Source organism: Labrus mixtus, chromosome 2, assembly GCF_963584025.1.
Source record: "Labrus mixtus chromosome 2, fLabMix1.1, whole genome shotgun sequence".
Classification (NCBI taxonomy): Eukaryota; Metazoa; Chordata; class Actinopteri; order Labriformes; family Labridae; genus Labrus; species Labrus mixtus.
The window spans coordinates 29,806,938-29,818,707 of NC_083613.1; the positions used below are offsets into that span (position 1 = coordinate 29,806,938).

Below are 11,770 nucleotides of genomic sequence, written 5' to 3' on the forward strand. Positions count from 1 at the left end.
CAATAAAGCAACTTAAGAGTAGGGTGTTCATACAGAGTCATATCAAAAAAAAAAGAAAGGATATACCTTTAAGAAATAACAAAATGTCCTTTATGTTTGAAATCAGAAGTTCTACTTTCATTGTTTTCCCCAACCCGCGCTCGCCCCGTGTGCAGAGGCTGCACGTCTCATTTGTTCAGCAGACAGGCTCATAGTAAGGTGCAATTGGAGTACATTGATTTTTCCTCATGTTAAAAAGCTTTTATTGACATGGCATTTTCTCGCCAGGGAAGGTTACAACGGGGAGAAGAAGAGGGGGAGAGAAAAAGGTGAACCATGAAGGGAACACAAAAGAGATACAGCGTGTCCTGTAAAGTCAGCCCAATTTAGCCCGCTTTAGTGTGTGCTAACGTTTGAAGTGCGACCGCTCGCAACACTTTTAAACACACCGCACACACTCGCAGTCAAGACTAATGCTGGAAAAGCTCAAAAAATGACTCTTAAAACTCTGAGAGAAAAGGCATGATTGGCTATGTTTTATTTATTTTATTCAACTAAACAGAAACAGGAATGTGGAGGAAATACTCTTTTCAGACAGACAGACACAGACACACACACACACACACACACACACACACACACACACACACACACACATACACACACACACACACACACACATACACACACACACACACACACACACACAGACAAATAAGAGCCAGTAGGAGGATGAGTCTAGCAAACCTCCATCACCTTTAAAGGTTTGCTCATAACGATAATCTCTCTGTGAAACATCGTAATTTCTCCATAAAGAGTCATAAAGCTTCACAGTGACTTCGTCTCTGGAGAGCATCATGATGCCTAACTGCTGACACAGCACTAAATCACCATGCTCTCCATCGCCCTCCTCCTCCTCCTCCTCGTCCTCCTCCCTCTGCTCAGTTTTTCACTGAAAACCCGGCTCACAACTCTTACACCTAATTTCCCATTATTTCTCTCCTCGTTTGTCTCGTCCTTAACTTGTTTTCCGTCTTTTGCGAGTACATTTACCTTCATCACCTTCATGTGCACTCTTCACGATCGCAGCATTAGAACAGTTTTAAATGTGCGAGCTTTAAAGAAAAACACCAGGAGAGGAGAAAACTAAAGATCTTTTTTTAAGCCACTTTCTGACAGCGAGATCGACTACATACTTATGCTGTGCTTGAAATGTATCATAACCTATACTGCCCCACCTTCAATTTCTCATTGGATAAGGGATGTACTTAATAACCTGAAACTTGAGAAAATCAGATGCACACTGCGCGGTTCTGAAAAGAAATTCAATGAAATCTGGAGATCGTTCCTGACATTCTTTGGCAAACCCTCCACACATGTACAGGAATAAATAGTGAATTTGCTTTGCCTTGACCCTTGACCCTACTGACCTGGTAATGCTGCTTCTGGCTTTTTTTAATTTATTTTTTATTTTAATTTATTTATTTTTATTCCACCTTACCTATACATCAGAATATTATTATTAATACTTAATTGTGTATATTTATGTTTATTTTATTTATTTTGCCTCAACAACTATTCTTTCATTTGAACCGTCAACAGAATATGGCGAGGTAGTGAAAGAGTCTTTATACGTGAGTGACAGCAAGGGGTGGGGGATTGTATTGGGGTTGGATCTGTTTGTGTTTAATGTGTGTAATTATCTAAAATTCAATAAAAATAACTTTGAAGAAGAAAATGTATCACAACCTAGTTAGCAGTAAGATGCTAATTGACACATCCTGCAGTTCTTGAGCAGCAACATTCTTTATAGTCATGTTTCTGGTGACCTCTGAATGCAAGGCTTATAATAACCCTCTGTTAGCTCTGCTCTTGGTCTCGAACATCTCCTGTGGGAAATCTATAGCTGCTTAAGGCTTCAACATAATCACCAGGTTGTCTCTTACTCATCTGTGTGCGCTGAGCAATACGAGTACAGTGTTTAAAAAATATATATTTTAGGGCTTTTGTGGATGGATAGATTCAGAAAGTGGGTAGAGAGAGAGAGAGAGTGGGGAGTGACATGCAGGGATGAAGCCACTCGCACCCGGGCCGCCCGCTTCGAGGACAACAGCCTCTGTACGCATGCCCACAAACTAACCACTGGGCCAACTGGCACGCAACAGAGTGTATCTTTTCAGACGTTTTTCACACAAACACATCTGCTCACAGAATCCAAAAACGACAAAGTGAGCATTGAGAATGACTATGCAAAGATGTAGCAGCGAAACCATTTGCCAAAAAGTTGCTTCATTGGATAAAGCTCTGGAAGATTGTTGTACTACTCAGGGATGAGGTCTTAACCCCGGCATTAAGCAGGTTGTAAAATGCGAGTCATTTGTAGAAAAATTATAGGGAAGAGGGTGGTGGAACAAAAATAAAAATAAACTAATGACATTATTTGAATATAAACCAAAAAAAATATGTCTGATGATCAAACAACTGTTTCATTCAAAACTATTTAATAACTGTATTATTAATTAAAAGGACATATATTAAGACGATGAATGTTGATGATACATGACATCTTAATGTACAAGGAATTTAAGACATTTTGCAAGAGAGGGGTCCCGCCAGAGGCAGATGCTATGTGGGTCTCCCTGGCCTAGAAGTCACTAAATTAACAGATCATTGAATTGACTTTCAATCTATTTGAATAAAAAATGCTGATAAGTGTTTGCACAGAAAATGGCTCAAAAACATAGGCAACACATAAGAAATAACAACACCTTGAAATATGCCAGGAATGCAACCCATATCTCGTCTCAACACATTACAGATGTGGGTTAAAAAAAAACAAAAAAAAACACTCATTCTTTCTGTTGAGCATCAACACTGCAAAAAAAAAGAAGGGGAAAAAAAATACACCTGCTTCTGACCTCTATCCTCCGTCAATGTCTCAACACAAACAAAGACAAGGTAGTAAAGGATGAAAGAGAATATTAAATCACTGCAGCGAGAACCGAGAACATCATTGTGTCCATTTAGAGCAGATCTAGGGATTAAGTTCAGGCACGATGTGAGGGATCCAGTGTACAACATCTAATGCCTGAAATACAATCATAACCTGCTCTGCTGAGCCTGTTGTTAAATATCCCCCTCCTATTTAAATCCCTAATCTCATCACGCTGTTCCATTCAGTGCCTTAACTCTCTACATCACATCATCTTTATATCCTGCGCTAATGCAGAGCTTCATACAGTACATAGCCCACATACACACACGTACAGTAAAGATGAAGTGATTTCTGTCTGAGGTGACGCTGCAGACTGTCGACGTGTCCGACAGGAAGTGTTTGTAATACTCAGCAAATTACTGCGTTTTCAAAAAAAGTAAGGCGCTGAGAAGGACGACCGTATTATCTCCTTCTCCTTTACACTTACACACACACACACACACGCCCATAAACACTTGTCACCTAGTCAGCATTTGTACCGCACTCTTGTGTTCATCATTAAAGCCACTGACTGCAGCATTAAAAGTGATGGATGGGAACCATTAGCTGAATGTGACAGATGCTCCAGACTGCACTGCGCGACAGATTAATACCAAACAAATCTCGTGTTTGATTTTGTTAAATGATCGAAAAGGATTGCCAAAATGTTCAAGGTGGATATCTGATATAAAGAGAACTAAATGTATTCAGTGCCGTCAGTTATGTCTCAAGGCTGTAGAGCTCATTCCAGCCCATAAAAGTAACACAATGACAGGTTGAGCATTTTTCTTGCAGAGGAGCTAAATATGCTAAGTTGGTTCAGAGGAAGGTGTCAGAGTGAAGGTCATGGAGTTTTTAAAATGTGTCCTTGGAGCCTGACTTTAAAGGCAAAGTGCTGCAGATGTTCATATTTCTCCATCACAGTGAAAGTGGCTAGCTAGCAAAATGTTACTCTGGATTACGGTTAATCAGGTCTCTGGTGAATGAATGAAAAAAAGAAAAAAGAAAAGCCCCTAAAATCCAACAATGTAAAGAAAGACAAGGTGACAATGAGACAGCTGCGAGGATGAAATCCACACAAGAAGCAAGATACGGAGACAAACAGACCGAGAACAAAAGGGAAGACGCGAGCTGTGTTCCAGTTCAGGGGCTGCATCTATCGGAAGGGGCCGATTACATCACAGCATCTCGTCCAAAGCTGTTCTATTTTGAATGCGTCTTGAAGTGAGAGCCAACAAATGCATCCTACTTTTCCCAGCCCACGAAGGATCCATATCCCATGACTCATTGTGCTCCAATTAAAACAAGCTGGCTGAAAACGTCGAGTAATAACCTTTAAATGTAACTTGGATTGCTTTCAGTGCAGTCGTTAACAAATAGAAGAGGCCTTGAAACTTTACATCTTTAAAACGGTACATTCATTTCTCTAAAACAGCTTGCCCATAGCACTGCCCAAAGGTTAGAAACATCTGTCCGCTGGCACCTCAGAAGTTCAGCAGCATGTTGAATTTTTCCATTTATACCTTTGGTAATGCTGTGCACAAACTCAAATGTAAAAACTGTAGTTTGTGGGATTAGGTGCATGACTTCTTATTGGCTGGACGCAGTGACTGGAGTCTTTGTTGCTAAGCCTGACGCCTGTAATGAAGTCATAAAGGTCGCGGCGGTCGTTGCTTTTCTTCAGGAAAGTCTGGCTAACGGTTTTTGAGATGGATTGGTATTTCGTGTGTCGATGTCCAACCTGAATTTAAAATCAATCTGGCCAACACTGTTTAAATAGATTTGCTACATATATCTGAATGGACCATCACACACACTGACTCTGGCAGGCCAACTAAGAGCCCCGTACGTCAGCCTTGAGCTTGAAATGCAATAAAATGTGAGGCGTTACATCATGAACGCAGAGCTTTTTGAACACCTGGCTTTCCTCCCAAGACCCAACTCTCTGCAGACATCTCCAACTTTTCATATTCTGTGTCCAATCTGTGCAGGTTGCCACCCGATCAACCCCGGTACTGATTCATTAGATCTCTGGCAAACTGTCGGGTTAAAAGTTAGACTCATGCCGTGTGGGACTGAAAGAAAGTTTCATGTTTGTGCTGGCTGGTCAGTGATCACACACACACACACACACACACACACACACACACACATCAGTACTGTGAACACAAGTCCACACCCGTGGTTTTCTAATAAGATTTCCAGGAGGCTTGAGAATCCTGGAAGAGTTTCCATCTGATTCCCTGCGAAACTCAATTTCAGACTGTTACTGCAGCCAAACTGTTTTGATCAGCGTTTCACAGCCCCTCTGCTGTTTTCTATACTTCCTGTTGTACCATCTCTCTGAAGCTGTGGGATAACACGCTGAGCCCAAAACACATACCAGAAAAGTTCAATTCTTCTATATATTCTTTACACGTAAAATGTAAAGATTTTGTATCTGCACTTATTAGAGCAGCACTTTGCTGCCTTTCCATAAACCAACTTTTAGTGTGCTCTAGACTACTAATAACTTTTTCTTAAATGTTCTGTGTATTAATTTCTTGATTTAGTGTTTTTAAGCCCCTAAAAAATGTCGAAACTCCTACCCTTGATAGAACAACACGTTATGTTTATTGTACAACTGCAGATCTCGTTTATTAAAAGGATGGTTTTATAAAAATAAAAAAAATGAAAGCACAGTTGTAAAGGGGTAAGTATGGACCCAAGTGCAGCACACAGAGAAGGGATCAGTGGCAATGACTTAATAATAACTTCAGCAGGCTCAGAACAGCTCAGATCAATGCTGGGGCTAGAGGCCCTATCGGTGTCTTTCAACAGCTCACAGAGGGGGGACAAAACTGAATCAGGGGCAAGCAGGAGACTTCCCATAACCAATCCATACAAACAAAGTTTTCAGAGAGGGAAAGGCAGAATGCAAACAAGCAGATAGGTATAAACACCTCGCAGCAAACGCAGCAACACAGGAGGAGTCTCAGAACCACCCACGGGCAAGAGAACGGGTAAACTCACACTGATGCTGGGGGGAAACAAAAACAGCCCATGGAAGAGGCAGATGGAAACCAGGAACGCAGAGGGAGAACGTGGTCCAGAAGAACAGAAGGCTGTGTTTTCAAGGATAGCAACAAGGGAGGGTGGTCAGATGCTGCTCGGGTTGGAACCGGGTAATTAATCCAAGAGAACATGCTGGAGAGTATTTCAGGAGATGGAAAGAACAATCTGGCAAAGAGGGAGTGAGCAGGTGAGGCTTATATACTGGCTCGATTGCTGATGGACAGCTTGCCTGAACAACACATCCCACCCCCACCCCCTTGCTCCCTATCCCTCTTCCTGCATTTTATCCCATCTCTCCCCCTATCCCTTTCCAAGTGTGACAGAAGTGTGACAAAAATGTATTCTTTGGTTGTTTTTTTAAACATCTGCCTTTTCACATGTAGGCCTATCTCTGGATATCCAGATCAGAATGTAACCATATTTTGACTGGATGTTCACAGAAATTGCTTACAATAAAGCAAAGTTTTCACCGATACCATTGTCAGTCTTTGAAATTTGTTTTTAACGTACAGTATTTAAATTCCTCCACCAGGGGGCTCTCAATCAATACAATAACAAAAGATGACCTGAGGAGGAGAATATGTTTCCTGATGATGTATCCAAGTATAATTTTACATGACATTTTTTTTTATCACAGCAGCACGTACAGCAACAGTACGGCAGCTTTCAGTTGCAGCTCCCGCTTCCTTACGCAGCGCTCTTTGACATAACATCCAGTGTTTCCATAGCAACGATAAACATTTAGTCTCTGTCATGGCGGACTCCATGGATGCCACGTCCCGATACAACTATAAAATGAAAGATTTCTCTGGCTTTGATAACTGTTGGAAATATTTGAGGTAAAGTAAGAACTCAACAAAACAAAAAAAGGAACATAGTTTTAGTCAATTTTTAATTAATTAATTTATAAATTCTACATATTACATCATATATTTAAGTCATTTATCATTATGAGATTTGAAAGAATTGTGAAAGACGTCTCACTTTTCCAGAGCCTGAAGGCAGACAAGGCGGTGTTACGTTTCCATAGCAACGTCTGTGCTCTTGAAGTCTAACTGCACGGCTTTCAAGCTTTTCTGTGGCTTGATATCATTTGCAGCCTCCTGAAACATTAATGAGGACAGGGCGAGTGAGTCACTTGCTACAGTCATATTTCAGGTATTGATAAAAAAGTGGAAATAGTAGAAAACCAGAGGCTCCAGAATTTAAGGCTGTCCACGAGAGCTACCCCCCTCTTTTAGGAATTGTTCTGCTCCAGTCTACATTTTCTGCAGCAGTCTCGTTGTTTGGAGGATTTGGGGTCACTTCTAATGATAAATTAAAGATTATTCTTTTTTTCCCTTTATTTCGATAGAGGTCTGTGTTTGACCAAACCTGAGCAGTTGTGTTATGGCAAAATCTAGTAATTTTACATTTTACAATAATAATAACTTTATTTATATAGCACCTTTAAAATCACAAGTTACCAAAGTGATTTTAAGCAAACGCAAACATTAGAGCAAAGCGAACCCAAACACATAAGAACCCAAGTGACACCAAACTGAACCAGACAAAACCCTAACCCGACAGCGAATAAACCCATAATACAAAAAACCCAACCAACATAATCAACCCAATCATCATAAGAACCACTACATGAGCAATATAATCTTATTAATAACATGATATACTGACTTTATCCCTTTTTACAATGAGATGCGGCTGCAGCGTCTAACGAAGCTCTGCCTTCACCATATAAGTGTGTGATTTGACATTACGTGATGGCATTTAAGAGGTGAAATGTAAAGCAAATATAAGCTTCACATACACACATTTAGAAGCACACACACACACACACACACACACACACACACACACACACACACACACAAGGTGCTGTTTCGTTCTGCCAGCATCAAGTGTTTTACGGCGACACAGTTTCGACTCTGATGCTGGCTCCCGAGCTTTTGCTACAAGCTTATTGGTTGTGGAAGATGGTGAAGGATGTTACATCCTAAAAGAAGTATACAGTATAGGACGCCATCACATGATTACATGGTTATGTGACAAGCGTGAACTTCCTGCTTGTAATAAAGCTTGTTCATACTGTTATCTGATCACCAGTTTGTTCTTTTCTACTCTAATTGATACTGTAAACATGTCCAAGTTCTCTGTATATTATTCTGCTTATTCTGGCATGTCCACAGCACAGTGAACAGACATACAAGAGCTATATGGGTCAAACAACAACAGAGTTTACCCAGGAGAGCCGGGTTTGAGTCCTTCAAATGTCAACCGAGTCTGAAAACATTCACAGGTAGTTTGGCTGGAAAGAAATTTCCGCAATTCATTCAAAAATATTTGTAGAAACTCCAATGGTTAAGCAATGTGTTTGGACATAAAAGGACAGAAAGTGATTTTTTTTTGTTTGGTTTAGTTTTGGCTGCTTCCATCTGGTTGTAAGCTGCCAACTGAGCCCTGAGAGAGGCAAGCCGCTGTGGTGAGGAGATAAGACTCCACCTGCCAGCCACGCTCATCCCTGTGTTTGTGTGTTTGAGTGTGTGTGAGTCTGTGTGTGTGTGCTCGTGTTCCCGTCAGACGCCTGCCATGATAAGTAGCTCTCGAGAACCCAACCGTAAAATCTGAGCAACACTAAACACCCGACAGAGATCAAGTCAAACAGTAGGAAGGAAAAAAATACATGTTTATTTCAGAACAGAGGGTAATAAAAAGAGGGGGAAAGGTTAGTTCCTCTGCTGTTGGAACAGAAACACCAGACGCTCTCTATTGATTCAACATTAATTCAACGGCTGCCGGCTGGCCCGGGGTCTGTGGAGGACCATTTCTCTTTGACATTAAGAAACCCTCGTACAATTCAGAGTTAGTTTCAGATCATTAAAACCCATTTGATACCATTTTAATAACTATAACTTTGTATTTATGTTATAATAACCCTGCGTTTCATACAGAATTATGAAGGATCTGTCCTGTATGATTAAATATCTCATATTTATGAGAGCTCAAAATCAAGGCATAGTGCCTAAAGGCCCTGTGAGGAGTGGTTGACTGGATATGAAACAGACTGAAATGAATACTCATGTCTATATATGACCTACAAAAGCAAACAAGACCATCAGCGATAAGACTGCTTATTCCTGTGTAATACGGTTTAATGCTTGTAACCACTGCTACGAGATGAATGACAGCACACTGAGGAAACACACTTCTGTTTACACTTTCCTCAGCAAATATTCACAATGAGCGATCATTTTGACTGTTAAAAAAGCAGGAAGTGGGGTGCTGATAGTGTAGTGGTTGGTGCACACACCCCATGTACGGAGGGTATAGTCCTCCATGGCAGGTGGCCTGGGTTTAAATCCAACATGTGACTTTTTTTCCGCATGTCATTCCCCACTCACTCTCTCTGATTCATGACTCTATCCACTGTCCTATCTGTAAATAAAGGCATGAAAAGGCCCCTCCAAAAAAACCTTTAAAACAAAAACAGAGCAGGAAGATTGTTTTTTGTTGTTGTCAGCAAACACTACTCACACATGTAAATGACAAATTCAACAAATACAAGAGGTACGGCTTGGTCCACGAGGGCGCCAAAATCAACACAAACGGAAAGTTCCTCAAAGTGTGTGATACTTGGGTAATTTTTCAAAATGTAGAAATAATGAGATAGAATGTTGTGAAGATGAGGAAACATTGCACACATGATGGGAGAGTATGCAGTATAAGAAAGTAATAATTATGAGAAATGGGCTCCCACTTTAATTACTGATGAAAAATGTCTCTTCAGTCTGACTTATTGTACTGATAACTGATGAGACCCCATAATTATTACACATCTCATCCCAAGAAGATACAATAGAGTCATTCTCAGATTCATAAACATGTTCAGATAAAATCACATTAATGCTTCAATTTCTCAAAAACACGAGATAAGACATCATATCACGATGAAATGAAATAAAGAGGTCAGAGCATAGGGGAGTTTGTTTGAGAGTTGCTCTCCTCATTTTAACATCATGCTTGCTTGTTTGAAACAGTCTGCCATGACGGTTATAGGGAGGACTAAAAACCTCTCCCTCCAGGCGAGCAGTCTGTTCTCAGAGAGTATTGTCTGACCCATCGCACATCCTCTCTCCTCTGAGTTGGAGCACTTAAAGGGGACATATTATGAAAAACCCACTTTGACAGTGTTTCTGAACATATATTTGGGTAACCTGAGTGTCTACTGACCCACAAAATGTGAAATAAACTCATCCAGTCCTTTGTTTGTGGTCTGCATAAGTCTTACAACACAGAGAAAAATGCTCTGTTTCAAATCTTTTCAGTTTGTGACATCACAGTGGGATTCTGGTAAAAAAAAAAATCCCCTCCCCTCCCCTGGTATCTCCACCCATGGACTCCACCCCCAGCCTAGATCAAAACTTTTGCGCAGGTTGCCCATTTTTATTCTCGCTAGTGAAGGAGTGATGTCTACCAGGAAAACTCAGGGGGGCTCAATGCATTTAAAGAGACACACACACCAAAACGGAGCGTTCTGAGAGAGCTGGTTTATACAGGGTCAAAAACCTCCTCTGGTGCTTGAGTCATGTTATATTTTGACCAAAGCACAGCACAGATGTTTCATTTAGACCACAGGGGGACTGTTTGAAAAGGTGGAAAAGTTGGACAATATGTCTTCTTTAACATAGCAGACGATACAGAGCCCCTCCATGCAAAGTGAACCATTTTAAAAACTCATTTAAAATTGCAAAATAATCTTACTCAAGGGTTTACGGGCTGTGCAATAGCGTCATGGTTTCTTATCCTTCCCACTGATTGTGTGGTGTTGTATGCGGATCTTGTGCAATAAGAATGATGTGCAATGTCCTGCATGTTGCCTGAATTTGTCCTTGTTATGTGCTTCTCTTGATAAACGTGGATTTCTGCTATCTTCTATTGTTTTGTTATATTTATTAATGATACTGTGGAGGCAGCGCTTGGAGTCCAGGAGAAATTTCCAAAAGGGGACATAATAGTGTATCATATCTTCTTACAAGTCTGCGTAGCATCAGTCTGCTATCTCTCAATAGATCAACGTTGTAAAGACGGACAAACCATTACTAAGAAGAACAGATGTTTGGGCTCTAATCACAGAATCGGAATCATATCAACCTCCGCAAAGACGTCTGGTTAATTTGGCGTCTGACTGATAACTGTCGGGGAAAAGGAGAAAGGAAAAGAAGACGGCAGAGAAAAGTGGTTAAGAGATTCAAGAACCTGTAGCCTACTTTATGTCAGAGAAATCAATACAAAGTGAAGATGGCACTCAAAGAAAATACATAAAAGAACAGCTTTGGGATACAGTGGTGTTTAAGAACTGCTGAGTGGAAAATAAATGTTAACTGAGACAGAAAAAACTCAGTAAGTTGGCTGAGTGCTACAGAAGAAATGTTCAGTTTAATGTGCCTAATCAAAACTATTTTAGCTCAATTACTTAATCTCTCTTTATTTGTATAGCGCCAATTTATAGCAAATGTTATCTCCGGACAAAAACGAAAGCAGGTCTAGGCCGGACTCTTTGTCATATTTATGAAGGCTAAAGAGTTAACGGTTGCTATGGACGCAGCTCGTTCAATTCCAATGGACTATTTCTATAGAAGAATAAATAAATAATTTTAACATAAATAATTTAATTTCCAAAATCAACTTTTTATTTTTTAATTTTTTTTTAGAAATAATTGATTCCTCAATAAGCTGTAAGCTGTGTAATAATAAGCGAGACAATGC

General features: G+C 40.3%; 1 protein-coding gene across 5 annotated transcripts in view; it reads right to left on the reverse strand.

The window, feature by feature from the left end:
- Positions 1–11,770, reverse strand: part of klhl5 (kelch-like family member 5) — a 65,529-nt gene that overhangs the window by 53,110 nt on the left and 649 nt on the right. The gene's annotated exons all lie outside the window — the stretch shown is intronic.